The sequence below is a fragment of the Camellia sinensis genome, chromosome 15 (assembly GCF_055761805.1).
Source record: "Camellia sinensis isolate YWXY chromosome 15, ASM5576180v1, whole genome shotgun sequence".
NCBI lineage: Eukaryota > Viridiplantae > Streptophyta > Magnoliopsida > Ericales > Theaceae > Camellia > Camellia sinensis.
In genome coordinates this window covers 115,567,467-115,585,679 of record NC_138975.1, presented here as the reverse complement: position 1 = coordinate 115,585,679, position 18,213 = coordinate 115,567,467, and the positions used below count along the sequence as shown (strand labels likewise).

At 32.6% G+C, this 18,213-nt stretch overlaps 1 pseudogene across 1 annotated transcript; it reads right to left on the bottom strand.

Moving 5' to 3' along the window:
- Nucleotides 1-3,229: 3,229 nt before the first annotated feature.
- Nucleotides 3,230-17,006, bottom strand: LOC114273456 (putative disease resistance protein At1g50180; annotated as a pseudogene). Its single transcript, XR_014356342.1, has 5 exons — nucleotides 16,327-17,006; nucleotides 14,092-14,739; nucleotides 6,166-7,084; nucleotides 5,571-6,029; nucleotides 3,230-3,298 (listed from the first exon to the last, which is right to left on the bottom strand). The product of XR_014356342.1 is annotated as a putative disease resistance protein At1g50180 (transcript).
- Between the last annotated feature and the right edge of the window lie 1,207 nt (nucleotides 17,007-18,213).

Genomic DNA, 18,213 nt, shown 5'->3' with positions numbered 1-18,213 from the left:
TTATCATCCTCAGACTGACGGGCAGTCCGAGCGTACTATTCAGATCCTCGAGGATATGCTTCGGGGTTGTGTCCTGGACTTCAGTGGGACGTGGGAGAGGCACTTGCCATTGGTAGAGTTTGCCTACAACAACAGTTTTCAGTCTAGCATCGGTATGGCACCGTTTGAGGCCTTGTATGGCCGACCGTGTAGGTCTCCAGTTTGTTGGGCCGAGGTGGGTGATGCACCTTTGTTGGGTCCGGAGTTGGTTAGGGAGACGACGGAGAAAGTTGAGCTTATCCGTAGGAGGCTTGTTACAGCCCAGAGTCGACAAAAGAGTTATGCCGACCGTAGGAGGAGGCCTTTGGTGTTTGAGGTAGGTGATCATGTCTTTCTGAAGATATCACCTAGGCGAGGCTTGATGAGGTTTGGGAAGAGTGGGAAGTTATCCCCTCGGTTTATTGGTCCTTTTGAGATCCTTGAGAGGATTGGTGAGGTTGCTTATCGGCTAGCCTTACCGCCGCAGTTGTCCGGAGTGCATGACGTGTTTCATGTGAGTATGCTTCGGAAGTATGAGCCAGATCCATCACATGTGCTGGATTGGAGCGATTTAGAGGTAGATAAGGATGCCTCGTATGAGGAGAGACCGGTTCGGGTCTTGGATAGGCGGGATCAGGTCCTGCGTGGCAAGACCATTCCTTTGGTGAAAGTCTTGTGGAAACATCACGGAGTGGAGGAAGCCACTTGGGAACGTGAGTTGGAAGTCCGAGAGAAATATCCGGACTTGTTTATTGATATGTAATTTTGTATTTAAATTTTACATTTTGTTGAACTTAAGAGCTTTTATATATGTCTTAAGTTGTGAAACATTGAAAATGTTTTGGTTATTGGAAGTATGTTTGGAACTTGCCTCATATGGAAGTTGAATGTAACATTATAGGTGTTTAGTATATTGTTGACATTGGAAAGTTAGTGCATAATGTTGATGCATGTTAATAATACATATGTTGTTTACATATTGTGATATGTCTCTTGTTAAAGGGATGGGATGACCAGTAATGGGTCGAATTGTTGAATGTTAAATTGTAACATTGTTTAAAATGGAGGAAAACCTGATTTTGAAAACTTGTGCTTAATTTCGGGGGCGAAATTCTTTAAGGGGGGGAGGTTATAGCGATCCCGGGTTTACCCTTGTTGTACAGTGATCCGGACATGTGTCCGTGAATGTTGGTAGTTGTTTCTTTCCTAGTTTGCATCCTCTTTACTTTGTATTTTGAGTTATGGGATGTGTTGGGCAGGTTTGTTACAGGTTGGTTGTGCTTGGGAGCCTAGTGTTGCTGCCCAGATTTTTGGTCCTTCGCTCGAGCGAGGAGTTTGTCGCTCGAGCGAGAGTAGTGTTGCCCCGGTTCTGGACCTGAGAGTTGTAGTTTCTGGCTCGAGCGAGCTTTTCGTGGCTCGAGCGGTCTGGGTTTTTCTTCGCTCGATCGAGAACTTCTTGGCTCGAGCAAGAGTTTTCTGTGTCTGGTCGCTCGAGCGACCAATCCTTCGCTCGAGCGAGAGTGTTTTATATCAGCGGACAGCAGCGTCTAAAACATCACTTTTTCACTTCTTTTCTTTGAGCAAACCCTTAATCCGACACTCTCTCTCTCTAAAATTATATTCTCTCTAAGATTTGATCTCCCTAGAGTGTGAATCTAGCCTAGGGCCTTTGTTAAAAAGATAGAGGGTGTTGAGAGCTTCGATTTAATCTGAAAAAGGTTGGATTTGGAGCAAGTTGATCTTGGAGTCTTCATCTCCTTTGTGGCTTAAACTTCAAGGTAGGGATATCCTACTCCTCTCTATGGGTTTTGTCTTTAAATTTTGGTATTTTGAGATGTTGGGCTTGGTTTGGCAATTTTGTGAAAGTTTGGGGCTTTTGTGCAATTTTACAAAAGTTGGGGTTTTATTCATAATAAACCTAGATGCATGTTTGGCATAGAAAAATGGAATGATTGTTGAATCATTGATGAAAATGGAACCTAAGGGTTGAAATGTTAATTATGGGAATTGACCTAATTACATTGTTTAATTAATTGGGATAATTAATTGAGAAGAATGAGGAATGAAATGTTGATTGAATATCCATTGTGCGTTTACTTTCTGTTTAGAAATAACTGCTTTGGGCTATCGGTGGAGGATAGTCGTGATTGTTGTAGACAATGCATGATGATTAGGTAAACTGAAACTAATCAATGAAATGTGTCATGGAACTTGACGGTTAATTGAATACATTAATTGTATGTATTGTGTGATTGTATATAGAACCAATGTGTTTATATACGTTATGTGTAGAGGAGGAGATAGGGGATGTACTCCGCGGTTTAGGGGAAGATAGGGGATGTACCTCTAAACCGGATAGGTATTGGGAGGAGATAGGGGATGAACTCCGTAGACAGAGCTCATATGCTTGTCTAGAGAAGTGAAGATAGAGCTCATATGCTTATCTTTGTGAAGTGTGGGTACAGCTTGTATGCTTATCTGTGGATATTGTTGATATACATATCTGTTGTAGAATGTGGATACAGCTTGTATGCTTATCTGTGGATATTGTTGATATACATATCTGTTGAGAATGTGGATATAGCTTTTATGCTTATCTGAATGTGAGATATAGTTTTTATACATATCTGTGGAAATAATGATAGAGCTAGCATGCTTATCTGTTGAAAAAGGGAAAATGAAAAGTAATTGGGACTTGTAAGTCGTTGACATAAATATGTAATTTATGTGATTGTATCAGTGTTGACCAACTATCAATTGCTAATGTTTTAGTCATTGTCCATGGTTGGTTTAGTGTATTTCTACTGGGCTGTGGCTCACCCTATATGGGAATATCATTTTCAGGTGCAGGAAGCATGCCACCTCCAAGGACATAGCTGGGAGGCTAGTGGCGGGCATAGTTTTGTTGTTGTACTTTTGATGTATTACATGTAATTTCAAGCCAAGGGCTTAATGTGTAAACGAGTTAGAACTCTTTGTTGTAACCAAGTGTTAACTTGGAAAGCTGTAAGCCCATAGGGCATTTTGTTATGAGGTTAACATGTAATACTTATGTAATGGAACTCTAATGAATGAGAGAATGTGGTTAGTTTATATGTAAATGTATGTCTTATTAGAGGGTTTATTGTTGTTATTTTGAGGGCGTTACACAACTCAAGTTTAAATACAACCAAAATAAATCAAATCCAGTAACACAATTAACAAAATAAAATTAAGTACCCCAAATTCCAATTGTACCTTCTAGTATTTTCTTCTTCCACTTCCTATTCTTCTTCTGATGCTTCTCAATATTCATGATTGAAAATCAAAACAAATAGTGAGAAATGATTAGTTGCAATTAAGTCCATTAAAATAGTGCAGTAGTTTGCAAAAGGGTGTCCGGCTTCCCACCGGCTACATACCCTCAGGATTAGTCCTGGCTTTCTTTAAAATCAGAGGGTTGGGGACACCTGAGTTATAAAAAAAAAAAAAGTCCATTAAAATAGACCAATCAGACAAAAACATGTTGATATAAATTGAATCTTATAATATAAATAAATATACATATTTGGTGATCAGGTTTATTCGAGGCTGATAAAACCTACACCAAAAATTAATCCAATCTTATTGAATTATAGAATTGAAGACTCAAAACTAAACCGATGTATTAAAAAAAAAACCAAATCAACCCAATAATTTCGGTTTGGTTTAGTTTTTTTGATTCTATGATAATTTGTCCACCCCTAAACCAATATGAAGGCAAAAAAAAGCAGAGAGAGATATATATATTAACAAATTTTATGATGAGAATTAATGAGGGGAATGTGAAAGAAATGATAAGAGACCCAACAGTTGTTTCGTCTCTTGTGAAAGAAAGAATTATCCAGAATTAAGAAATTTACCGAATAATGTTGAGGGAAGACACATGTCGCACTTTGTAAAAATCTTCTCCTTCTTCACCATTGACCCTTCGAAGCCTGTTATTGAAATTTTCGGTCATACGAAAAGTTGTAAATTGTTGAAGGGTAGCAATGAATCTCAGTCCCTCCGGAACCATTTCTAGTCCGCAATAATATCTAAAGTAGAGAGATTGGTCATGGCTCCTTTTTCCACCTCCCACTCTTTTAGATGCATCAAAACAGAGAGATATAGGGTGTGTTTGATTGGACGGACTAGAAAATTGGGGATTAGAATCCATCGAACTTGAGTCCTGGGACTGTGAATCCCCCGGACTATTTGGTCGGATTGGATATGTATCCTGTGTTTGTTTTTTCATGGGATTAGATGTCTGGATAGGACTATTTTCAGTGAATCCAACGTTTGGTTGGACGGACTGGATAGGATAAATGAACAAAAGACTATTTTACCCTTTTTCAATTGTTTACTAAGTAATAGCAATATTAAACATATCTTTAATATTTTAATTATTTTTAGTAAACATTAAACATACTAATGGTTAAATTTTGTTTAAAGATATTTAAACATACTAATATTGATAAAAAATTGATTGGTACAGATTATTTTTATTTAAACAAATAAAAATTTATTGTTGAAATTAAACATACTAATGGTTAAATGTTTAAATTTTTATTTAAACAATTAACATTGAAATTATTTTGATGTACAGATTATGTTTAAACAATTAACAATTAACAATTAAATAAATGTTGATGTACAGATTATGTTTAAACAATTAACAAATGTTGAGATGATGTTGGGCAAATTACATATACACCCCTCGAGGTTTGGCTAAATTACAGATGCCCCCCTGAGGTTTGAGAAATTACGAATTCCCCCCTGAATGCTATATTTGCATAAGAAATTAGGGGGTAATTTGTTATGAAATATAAACCTCAGGGGGCAAATTGTTATGAAAATACAAACCTCAGGGGGCGGGATGTAATTTCTGAAACCTCAGGGGGGTATCTGTAATTTAGTCAAACCTCGAGGGGTGTATATGTAATTTGCCCTTAACAATTAACAAATGTAGATGTAATCAAATGTTGACGTATTAAAACATAATTTAATAGATGTTAAATAAATATACATGTTGATGTATAGATGTTGAAATAATTTAATAAACATGTTGATGTACAAATGTTTAAATGTTTAAATAAAACATAATTTAAATAAATGAAATTATTTATTGTTGAAATTAAACATTTAATTGTTTAAATAAAACATCTATTAAAACATCTATTAAATTTAAATAATGAAATTAAATAAAACATAAACAAAATTTTAAAATAAAACATCAATAAAATATCTATAAAAAATTATTTTAAAAAATTAAATAAATAAAACATTAATAAAAAGTTAAATAAAATTATTTTATTTTTAAATTGAGACATTTAAATTTTATTAAATTTTATTAAACATAATACATAATTAAATAATAGAGGGTCAAAATTGTCATTTTCGCATCTAATCCAAACAGTGATTAGTCCCCCCAAAACAATCCCACCCCCCCCCCCAGGACAGGATAGTCCCCCATATGGGGGACATGGAGTCCGGACGGACATGGAGTCCAAATAGTGGATAGTCCCCCCCCTTATCCCCCCAATCAAACACACCCGGGTTTTGAGTTGGGGGAAACCATTAGCGGAGCAAACCATTTTGTCCCCCGCAAAAACACAAATACCTAACTAGAGATATTGTAGGTTAGGTAGCCTCTCCAATGTTGGCATAGGGTCTTCTTCAAGCTTACAATCCACCAACGTTAACTCGATGAGGTTGGGAGAGAAACCCTGGCAGTACTCTGGTAACTCGGGAATAATTCCATGAATACCCAATCTGTAAAGATGGTGACACCCTAACAGTTGTTTGAGAAGAGTCAACTCTTCTTCTTCTTCTTTTTTGCAAAATGTAACTGATAAGGATGTTTGTCGGGGGTGGTCGGCACCGATGCTTGGGTAGTTGATGAAAGCCGCTAAGTCCTGATTGTCCATGTTCCGGAAAGTTGCATATTCTAGTTGCCGAAGTTTGATCAATTTACACAATTCATTGACGTCACAAGACACTGTCAAACCCTCCTAATGTTTCGAGGTTGCTCAACCCATCAAATTTGAATTTAAAATTGGGATTGTGATACGACGGAATATGCAAATGCCTCAATTGTTCCATTCCATGCATGACTATTACTTCACCTGAGTTGAACTCGCAATGTCAAAAATCCAAGGTTTGCAAGTGTTTCAACTTGCAGATAGACGAATGCCATTTCGGTATCAAACAACCTCTAAACCTCAAGTACCTCAAGCTAATTAGGTTGCCTATTGATTCGACTGACTTTTCATCAAACTTAAATGCATCAAGATGCAAATTCCTAAGCAATTTGAAGTACTTCAAATGGGAGTTCAACTCTATTGAACATACATTGTTGACACTCCTTGAATTGCAGAACAAAATGGATCTTAGATGTTTAGTTGTCTCCAATTCAGGGAGGACAACTCTTTTGACATCCCTATTCAAATGAATTACAACTTTGCGTATTTTAGGAGCAACAGTTGTTGATGTTGTGGTGGAAAAGCAAATAGCTAGATCAGTTTCACGTTGGAGATGAATGATCCTAAGAAAATCATTCATTTTTGCCTTTGATAAACACAGCTCCAACATAAGGTCATGAATGCGGCAATAATTGATCCTTTGAGTATACTCCTCTACTTGTACTTGAACCATGCATCTCTGTGCAAGCACACCCAAGTAACGTTTTGCCACATCCATTATTGTTTCATCTCCCACTCTATCATCATCTACAATATACCGTCACCTATCCACAAGTGATATAGTCTTTCAGCATCTATCCTATAATCCTCCGGAAAGTGACCAAAATACAGAAAACATGGCTTCAATTGATAAGGCAAGTCATGGTAGCTTAAAGCTAACACCGTTGATACTCCATTGTCATGTTGTATGGGGTCGTCACTCCATTTATGTGAACGAACATTTTGGTATACAACCTCCCATTCCCTTAATGTATGCTTTGTTGCCAAAAGTCCACCAAGCACAATGATTGCTAACGGTAAACCAACACACAACTTTACCATTTTCCTCCCTATTGCCTCCATATTTGTGTCAAGCACTCCAGAGTCTACAAAAATAACAAAATGCAAAATTTAAAAACAACAAAAAATAAATTATTGCCTAGAGTCTATAAAACAACAAAAATGAAAATTCTAATGAATGCATGCGTGAATGAGCAATAAAAAATGAAAATTTACCAACTTTTCGACATCCAAATCAAGTTTTTTAACATGGGCCTTTTATACATATATAGATAGATAATTGTAAAGCGAGCTTGTAATATGGATTGATTTTATTTTATTTTATTTATTTATTTTATTTTTGCAAAATCAAATCGGTTGATAATTTAAGTTTTATTTAAAATTTTTGAACTTACGTATTCTCAAGTATAAAACCCAAATTAGCAGTTGTGAAATTACTAATCAAACTTGCATAATTCAATTTAACAATCAGATCCATTGAATTATTCTTGTGACAAAGTTTACCCAAGGTAAGATTTAATCAATTTCAAATTTAAAAAGTTTATTTCTTCAGCAAAATCAAATCGGTTGGTAATTTAAATTTTATTTAAAATTTTTGAACCTTTCACTACAAGAAAAGCACTTTTGGCGACTAAAACTGCATTTTTCGTAGCTGAAAGTAGTAGAATTGGCGACTAAAATGGAATTAGTCGCCAAAATTGATCACTTTTGCCGACTAAAAGAGTTTAGTCGCCAAATATAAGGGTTTTAGCGACTAAAAGGCAGTTTAGTCGCCGAATGTAGGGGTTTTAGCGACTAAAGGTTGTTTAGTAGCCAAAAGTCACGCTTTTTGGCGACTAAATGGCAGTTTGGTTGCCGATTATAGGTGTTTTGCCGACTAAAAACAGTTCAGTCGCTGAAAGTGAAGCTTTTTGGCTACAAAAAAAATTAGTAGCTAAAAATAGTCAATTGCCAACTAAAAGTCAGTTTAGTAGCCAAAAGGGGACGCTTTTTGCTTATTTTTAGGCGGAACTTAATTTTTAGCGACTAAATAATAATTAGTAGCCGAAAATGATAGAATTGGCGACTAAAAATTTAATTTAGTCGCCAAAAGTGGCCTAAATTTTTTTAGTAAATAATTTATTTTTTACATAAATTATATTGAATTAAAATAATTATATTTATATATATTATTTTGTATTAATACCGGTCAATATACTATATAAATAATATATATTGCATATATATTCATGTGATGTTGTAGTGGCATAGTGGAGGGAGTGTGTTGCAAAAAGGTTTGGAATGTGGAACAGTTGGGGTTCGAAACTCAGAAAAAGCAAAAACGTGGGTTTTTTTTTTTCGACGGAAACACCTTTGGCGACTAAAATAATTAGTCGCCAAAAGTCTTTATTTTGGAGACTAAACGGTTTAGTCGGCGATTGAGTGAGTATTGGCGACTAAATTATTAGTCGGTAAATGTATGATTCTCAAAAGTGTAAAACACTATTAGCGACTAACACTTTGGTCGTTAAAGACCTGTATTTTGGCGACAAAAAAAGTTTTAGTCACTAATACCTACGCCGACCACATATACGCGACAAATGTGGCGACTAAAAAATTTTGTCGGGGAAAGTAAAATTTCGATTTTCGGCGTGTTCTCAAGTATAAAACTCAAATTAGTAGTTGTAAAATTACTAATCAAACTTGCATAATTCAATTTAACAATCAAATACATTGAATTATTCTTGTGACAAAGTTGACCAAAGGTAAGATTTAATCAATTTCAATATTAAAAAGTTTATTTCTTTAGAAACAAATGTAACAGGGATAGTCAATAACATTCTATACACAAACCATATATTTGGAAAATAATTATCCGTTAATTTTAAATAATTTACTACATCAACATGCTTTTTTGTTTATATTTAAGGGATAGTTTTTTTAAAACCAATTGTTGGGGTCCAAAACAACCGCGTCCTCAACTTTGCCTCAAAGTCAGCACTAGGGATGTAAAAAAAACTAAAAAAACTGACCAAACTGATTGAATCGGACTAAACCGGCTATATTTGGTCTGTTTTTTAACAAGAATCGGTCTATGCGGTTTTAAAATTTGAATTTTTTCGATTTTCAGTTCGGTATCAGTTTAAGCACCTTGTGCACCGATCTAAACCGAAACCGACCGCTTCAACATATATTGTATTTATAATATATATATATACAATCTCATAATCTAATGATATTAATAAGTATAATAAATTATTAACCTTAATTAATTAACCTTATCATCTTTATAACCTAAATTTGTAAACTCTTATTATATATAATTTTAACTCTAACTCATTATTCTTGAATCATAGTATTTTTAAACTTTTGTTTTGTTTTTATTTTTGTTAATTTAGGAATTAAAAAGTATGTATTAAATGGATGGATTGGATATGTTTGAAATGATAGACAAATAACTAATTTAATATTTTTATATAGATTAATGATTATATTTAAAAGTGGCTCAAGTTTGAAAAATTTTAAACCGAATAAACCGCACAAAACCGAACCGTTTCAATTGGTTCGGTTCGGTGCGGTTTGATGTGAGAAACGGTCTATATCGGTGTTCAAAATAATAAAACCGATATTATCAGTTTAGTATAATTTTTTACTTAAATACCAACCGTACCGAACTAATTACATCCCTAGTCAGCACTATTTACATTGATACTTGCATCTTTGCAATCAAAAGTTCTATGTCAACAAAGAAGAAGAAAAAGCTCAAACGCATGCATGGATTTGGTGCAAAGAGAGTGATGTTAAGGAGTCAAGAACTGTGGCCCGTTTGAGAATTTGTTATTTTAATTAATTTTTAATTTGTTATAAAAAGACGAATAAAAAAAAATAAAAAGAGTGGTGTATGAATCCCTAACCTTCCTTTTAGATTTCATTCTTCAAGCTAGTATTACAAAGTTATCATACATGAATCAATAATTAGTGACTAGTATTACAAAGTCATCATACATGTGTCATTATCAATACGGTGGTACTACATACACCAATTGATGTACTAACTAGTGTACTAATTAGTGTTATGCTATTATTACTGACTCCACCTATTAATTAAATTACAAATACCCAAAACTTTTAAAATTATGCCACATCATTTGTTAGTATACTAGTTAGTACATTAATTAGTACACATTGTATTATTCTTATCAATATGGTGTTTCATATTAATTGCATAGCAATAACTTTTATGAATGGAACATATTAACTCATCTTTGTGGGGGTAGTTAACAGACAAATGAAGACTATTTAGTTTTTATTGCGGTTTCTCATTGACGGAGAGTAGATCATGTAGATAACATGGTATTTTGAAAGTACCTAATAATTCTAAACAGAGATATTTGTATGATATTTTAAAATTAAAAGGTTTAATTGTACAATTTTTTAGTTTAAGAGGATATTAATATTCAATATGTTATTATAGTTAACACTAAATTTTTTAGTATCCAATTATGTTCAGTTCTTTTAGATTAATAAAGGGCAAATTACCTATACCTCCCTTAAGTTTAGCTAAATTATAGATTTTCCATGAGGTTTCAGAAATTACATCTCGCCCCTTGAAGTTTATATTTGCATAATAATTTAACCCATACCGTTAACTAAACGTTAAGAATGATTAGCTGATATCACCAAAATATAAATTGATGGATGATATTGCCCCTACTGAAATCTCTTTAATAAATTAACAAAATTTACAAAAGAACTACGTTAGATGGAAAAGAAAATTAAGTTTTTGGAACCATATTTGATTTATTGTTTAGAAAAAAAAATTCAGAATTTAAAAAAAAAAAAGCAACTAATTTAATTAAAATAAATATGAAAAAATATATTTAACTTGTAAAAATTATTTCTAACCACTCAAAAGATAAAATTATATAAAAAATAATAATTATTTTTTATTTCTTAATTAATTTGTAATTTTTTAAAAAAAATTTAAAAATAAGTTTCAAAAAATCAAACCAAACATTCTAAGAATTTTTTTGACAAGCCATTTCTTATGTTTTTAACTTATTTCATTATTTGTTAATTTTATGATATTTTTATCATCTGAAACTACAATACATAAGAGTTTTAGTGATCAATTTTTTTTATCTCTAAAAGTGAAAATTTTGTTGCAAAAGACATTTAGGGACTAATTTCTATCGTCGTGAGGATAGTCGCTAAAAGGTCATCCTGAAAAGTCAAAAATAAGGCTTTTAGCAATAAAATTTTGAAAATGTTAATAATAAATAGACTTTTAGGAACAAAATAATTTGGCCTCAAAATGGTTTATTTTTTGAGACAAAAAATTTGATACCAAAAATATAATAATTAATCACTATTGTTCAATTTTTGTTGCTAAAAATATAATGACGACACTTTTCGCAACAAAAATATTTGGTCTCCTAAAAATAATTGTCCCTAAATTTTGGTCTCTAAAACCTTAATTTTTTGTAGTGTGATAAGCGTTTTTCCATTTTAATTTTGCATTTCATAACTTATTTAAAAATGATAATTTAGCTAAACCTCAAGGGGAAATCTATAATTTAGCTAAACCTCATGGAGGAATCTATAATTTAGCTAAACCTCAAGGGGGTGTAGGTAATTTTCCCTAATTTGTCCTAAGGGCATTTTACTCAATTTGTGATATCTGTTAACGACGTTAATTGCGATGGGACATGATGTAATTTTTGAAATCTTAGGGGGAAATCTATAATTTCGTTAAATCTCGAGGAAGGTGTAGGTAATTTATCCATTAATAAATTACATAAAAGAAGTAGCTTTTCTATCTAAGTGAAATGCTTGCACCACATTTTTTTTGGGGATGGAAATGCTATTTTATCATCAATTTACAAATTTTTTAATCAGAATAATATGGTATTGTATTTTGAAATAAAGGCCACCCCAAATGGGGGAAACTGTACTTTCGAAGTTTGTAATTTTTGTGATATTTAGTTATAAGCTATTATATTGTCAGTTATGATTTGGTTATAATTCATTGTTGTGTTATTTATTATTTATTGTGATGTTGATTATGACATTATTTTAGATATAATTTAAAAAGTCTTTAGTTATACCTTCTGTACGGGAAAGAAATAATTTTCCTCGTATAATCCTGTTGACTAAGTCCACGCTCCTCCGTACGACGTCGCTTTATCACCTGAAAACACAAACGTGAGCTAGCCGGCGGGTGTGTGCCGGAAACCTCTCCGATGCCTAAGTCAGAAAACTTAACAAATAGACAAAGCTCAATGTGTTCAGACAGCAAAATTGTATGTTGTGTTATGTTATCTCCTCCAAGGTGATGCTCGTGAGCTTTTATAGATTTCGAGTGGCACAATCCTAGTAGGATTTTTATTCCTCCATGCAGAGTCCTCCTAGGATTCATATTCCTAAAGGATAATGCTTATCCTTTTACACCCCCCACTGCTTAAACCAAGTGGGATGGTTTTCAATATGGCCGAACTACCATAAGACCGAGATAAACCTGGCTATGCTGAGCCACAGAGAAAGCCGAACTATCCTTGGTTCGGTTCTCCCTTTACTCTGCCTTACCTCGGTTCTCTCCTGTTCAACCCATAGCATATTTGGACCGAACCAACGATTCTGGACCGGTACAATTCCAAGACCGGTATAATTCCAAACCGTTTCCGGACCGAAGTACTTTACAATTCCTAAGCCGAAGTAACTTCCTTCTCTTTCGGCCGGAATAACTTTATCTTTCTTGGCCGAAGTAACTTTTCGGCCCTCTTTTACCCAATCCTTCGAACTTCGGGCCACAAAGTCCATCTCATAGCTCGGCCCAATTTTTCACCGAAAATTACCCTCTCACCTTCTATGGTGTTTAGTTATGACTCATTTTTTAATTATAATTGAAAATAATCTAGTTATGACATTTTTGATAATCAAAATTATAAATGTCATAACTTGCATATAGCATGACCCATCCAATAGGTCATTTGATTTAAAATAAGAAGACTTAAATATGTCACATCATATATCTGTATATATATATATATATATGGAGAACTTATGTGTAAGTCCTAATAGGTGTTAATTTTCAGTGATGATTTGAAAATTTTGTTAGAAAAAATATTACTAGCTATAAGTTTTAGCAACAGTTTTAAAAAATGTTACAAAAAAAGTCACTAATTTTTAACTTTCAGCGACAGCTTGAAAAATTCATCACAGAAAAAGTCACTAATTGTAAATTTCAACGATAATTTATAAAAACAATGACAAAAAAAATCAATAATTGTTAATTTTTAGCGACAATTTTACTAGAACTTATTTTTAATTGAACTTAATAGAAATTAAGTTCAACTATTAGGACCTATTGATAGTTTACCTTATATATATTTGTATAAATTTTATGTATCTATATGTTTGATAACCATTGAGTTGTTGTTGGTGTCTTGGGAATGCTGTTGTAACCCTTCGTGTGAGGCAATTTGGGTCTATTTCAATTATTTGAATCATTTATATTACAAGATTTATCAAATAAATGAACTATGAAAAAAATCATAATTAATCATATATTTATAACCACATAATAATAAGATCATATTTATTTATTTTTTTAAATATATGATTTTGATAATATACTATCTATTTTTAGAAAACAACTATAGATCATGTGATTTTGAATGCCTGATTAATTTGATTTTTTTTGTATAAGTCCTTCCCTATTCCAACTATTGAAACTTGGGGGAATTACAACACAATGGGATAGAGAAAAAAAAATTATAAAATATGGGGTTGCATGTGATTATGTGATGAGATGCAAGTGAAAAGGTACGAAAGTGCAACCATGTTTGTGTAAAATTTTATTTTCTATCTCACTAGAAAGTAATTCCTTGAATGTTTTCAATTTTATGTAATTTTTGTAAAATGAATATTCTAAATACAATTGGTACGACCTATGGCCAGTAGAGCTAAAGCATTGTCCGTCTTTCCCAAATCTCTGCCCATGAGTCATTAATCTTTTTAGATGATAATAGATCACACAAATGATATGAAAAATAAAATTGAAATAATTTAATTTGTATCAAAATATATAGCAATGTGGACTGATTAATATTACCTCTACTATCTCTTCTTAGTAATGATTTCTTTTGAAGTAGATCCCAACTTTCCTCGTCATTTAAACACGGGGGTTCATGGAAGACACGGTATGGATCTATTTGTGAAGGCAGTGTTTTATTACGAGTTGTTACCAATATTTTGCTGCCCGTGTTTCCATTTGGGAAGGCCGGTTTCAAGCTCTTCCAAGCCTCTATTGACCAAATATCATCTAGTACAACTAAGCATTTTTTCCTCTGCTGGACTTCATAAAGTTGCTCAAACAACTCTTCATTTCTCATCCTGACAACCTCTTCTTCCTCTCTGGAACAAGTTTGATGAAGATTCTTTGCAGAATATCTCTTGTTTGGTATTGCTGAGATATGCATACCCATGCCAAACAATGAAAATGATTCTTGACATCTTTGTGATGATATACTTTTTTAGCTAGAGTGGTCTTCCCCAAACCGCCCATGCCACAAATAGAGACAACTCGACTAGGAGTATAGACATCAACTTGCACCAAATGTTTCACAACCCTGTTCAAGTCTTCCTTAAACCCAACAAAATCCTCTTCAACAACATTCTGATACGATTGCCTCAATTCTTGTTGCTTCTCAGTTGCCGAACTTCTTATGCCTTCACCTACAACAGTATTAGTTTGGTCTTTCTAACGGTCAATATTCAATAATAATGTCGTACAAATATAATTTTCATATAAAAAACTCACATAAAATGATTTTTTCTTTTTCTTTTGTGATTCTTTCATTTTAAAGAGGAAAACAATACTCATTTTATGGTCCAAAAATAACAGTGTCACATAATTTGTATGAATTTTGTATATAAAAATTCTATTTTTTGAATCATTTTTTACCATATAATAGTACATCCTCTATAAAATATATATTAAAAAAAGCGGAGGTTAAAATTGTGAAATATTATTTTTATATGCTTCCATAAATTTACAGGATTTTTTGTTTATGATTTCTAGTAATATTTTTTTAGAAGGACAAGGACAACACAATTTTTTATAGTAATATAGGTCCTTCAAAATATACAATGAAAAAAATACTCTCACTATACCGCCTCATATTTCACCTATTACTTTTCTAATTCATTTATAAAAATTTCAAAATTGTATAACTTTTGATCTAGATCTTTTTTCTATTTATAAAAATTGTATTTTTTTGAATTGTTTCATCAAAATCTGTAAAACATGATCCATGATGAATATAAAATTTCAAAAAGAAAAGGTTAACGAAATTTTATTGACCTGAGGTTGATAAAATTTTGATTACTCAGTGAAATTTTGATCACTAAGTTAGACTAAGTCAATGAAATTTCTAAAATTATAAATTTTACAAAAAAATTGAGATATGAATAAAAAGTTATTAAATTTTAAAATTACATCAACCACTGAAAAGATCACACCAGAGAGAAACGATGTTATGAGAAAAATTAGAATTTTTAAGATCGTGAGGGCTTTTTGTACTATATATATGTTAAAGCGGTCATTATTATTTAAAAATTTAAAATCTCAAGAATTTTAACTACCAAGCAAATTATTGTTATCCTTAAATTCTTACACAAATTTGTAGAGAGATGTCATTTTAATTTCTCCTAAATTTTCCTGAAAAATTAAAATATAAAATATTATTCTTTCCCAAAACAACCATGATTGGTAGCTCGAAAAGAGCCCCCGAATTTGAAAAGAAGAAGAAAGAAGAAGAAGGAAAGGAAGAAGAAGAAGTGGAGGAGCCAACATCAACCAGAAAAAGAAGAAGAAGAGAAAGAAGAAGAAGAAGAAGAAGAAGAAAGAGGCAGAGGCGGAGGCGACGGCGGATGAGCTGCGACGAGGGACGAATGACGAGCTACGACGATCGGCCGATGAGCTACGATGAGCGACGAACTGCGAGCTGCGACGATCGGCCGACGGCAGAAGCGGAGGGGCTCAGCCGACGGCTGAAACGGAGGGGCGCTCTCTTCTCTCCATTCCCTCTTCCCCTCTTCTTTCTCTTCTCCTCTCTTCTTCCTCTCTTCTCTCCCTCTTTCTCCTCTGTTTCAGACTTGCATACAAGAAAAAAAAGAAAAATAAAAAATAAACTGTCCAAAACAACGTCGTTTTGGGCAGTCGGGGTTCGGGGGGGCAAAATTCGGGAGAAAAATCATTTTTGTTCCTAAAATTGACTATGTCACACGAAAGAGTAACGGAATATATTAACATAATTTAAATTTCAAATTTTAATTAGTAATAATTTTGCATCTCAAAAGAGAAAAAATATACTCTAAATAAAAATATAACAATAATTGAAATTATTAATAAATAAAAACTTAAATTTAAAATCACCACTTGAACTGGCTCACCTATACTTTTCAAGCCGTAAGTATGCAAACTAGCAGTGAGGTCAATGATCTTGTTTTTAATGGCACCGATCTCACTTCCGACCCTGTGAACGTCTATCCATTCGTTGAAGATGCAAGCGAATCTTTTAAGGGTGTTTCGGAAACCCTTTTTGTTCCTTTTGGATGAAACTTGGATGACAAAAGTTTTGAGGATGTCTTCAGTTTCATAAGCAAGTTTTCTGATTTCCGCAAACCAGTTGTTGACCCTCGCATCTACAAGATCAGATTGTATTGCATAATCTGCATCTTGTAAGAAGCATTGCATTCGATTCAACTCGACTCGGATTTGTTCAACTTGGTCGCTTACTCCGTATAAGAATTTTGCTTCTTTAGTTAACAAAACTCCAAGTCTTTTGACAATGAAGGACACAACAGGCACTTCCATTATCAAACTGTGCTACTTCAATTGAATTCAAACCCACTTCCTCCCAACCCAACAAAATCTGGAATTAAAGAGTGGATGGTAACCTAGAATGAAGGTTGGAGAAGAGAAGGGGTTGGGATGTGGGGTGAGTGTAGAGACTGGAGAGAGAGAGAGAGAAAGAGAGAGAGAGATTGATTAATTGAGACACAGTTCTTAGAAGTTTTGGAAAAAGTTAGGGATCATGAAAATTTTGTTATGAAAATAATCATGAAAAATTTATGATCTTTAGATTACCTTGATTAGTGTGTGATGCTTTATTTTAAGTGTAATCCAAGGGTCACGAAACTTTCATGATTATTTTTATGAAATTTTTTTTATGATGCTTAATATTGCTGTTTTGTTTTAGTATATTCTCGGCAGGGTCACCCTCATTTCACATGCACTCACTTTTTGTTTTGAAGGAAATAGTAGTATATCGTTTAAATTTAGCGATCTAAACAAAGCTCTATACACTCGGTATTAAAATAAATAAATAAATAAAAATTATATCATGGGTGAGGGACAATTTATTAGAGCTCTTCTAAAACTCTATATTTAAAGCTTCCAACTTTTTATTTTTATTTTTAAAGAAGTCCACTTGCTGTATGACATTATTACAGTGAATAATTTAATTAAAAATACTAAAGATTCCAAAAATTCTATTAAAAATTTTACCAAATGTCTCACATGCAACTCACATTATGTGGGTTCCACATCCATATAAGATATTTGATAAAAATTTTATTATCTAACATTAGTCTAATTTAATTGCTTCTTCAATATGTGTGTTTTTTGGGTGAATATCTTCTTCAATATGTGTTGAGAAAGATAAGCGGTCTATTTTGAAAAGGAGATTAAAAATTAATTTTTTAATTTGTTTTTTTAAAAAGTATATAAAAAATGAAAAGATGATATCATTTAAAAAAAATTAAAAAATCAAAAAAATAACTTTTAATTATAGTCAAAATAGACCTTAAGATTATCTTTCGCAACACATTAATGGAGCAATTAAATTATTCACTATAATAATGTCATAAAATTGGTGGACTTATTTGTGAATATATTATTTTAGTAATTTTTTAATTTTTTAATTAAAATATAAGATAAAAAAATTAATATATTTAGAATAATTTTTTAATTTTTTACGAAAAAATGTGTAAAAAATAAAAAAAATTAATTTTTTGATATAAATTATTAATTTTTTAATTTTTAAACTTTTAAATTAAAATATTACATTACCAAATCAGCCGTTAGAAAGAAAAAGAGAAAGTACAGCGTCGGAAAAAGTGAGTGGTTCACACGTTATTGCGTTGCACATATGGATCCGACCCCACCCAA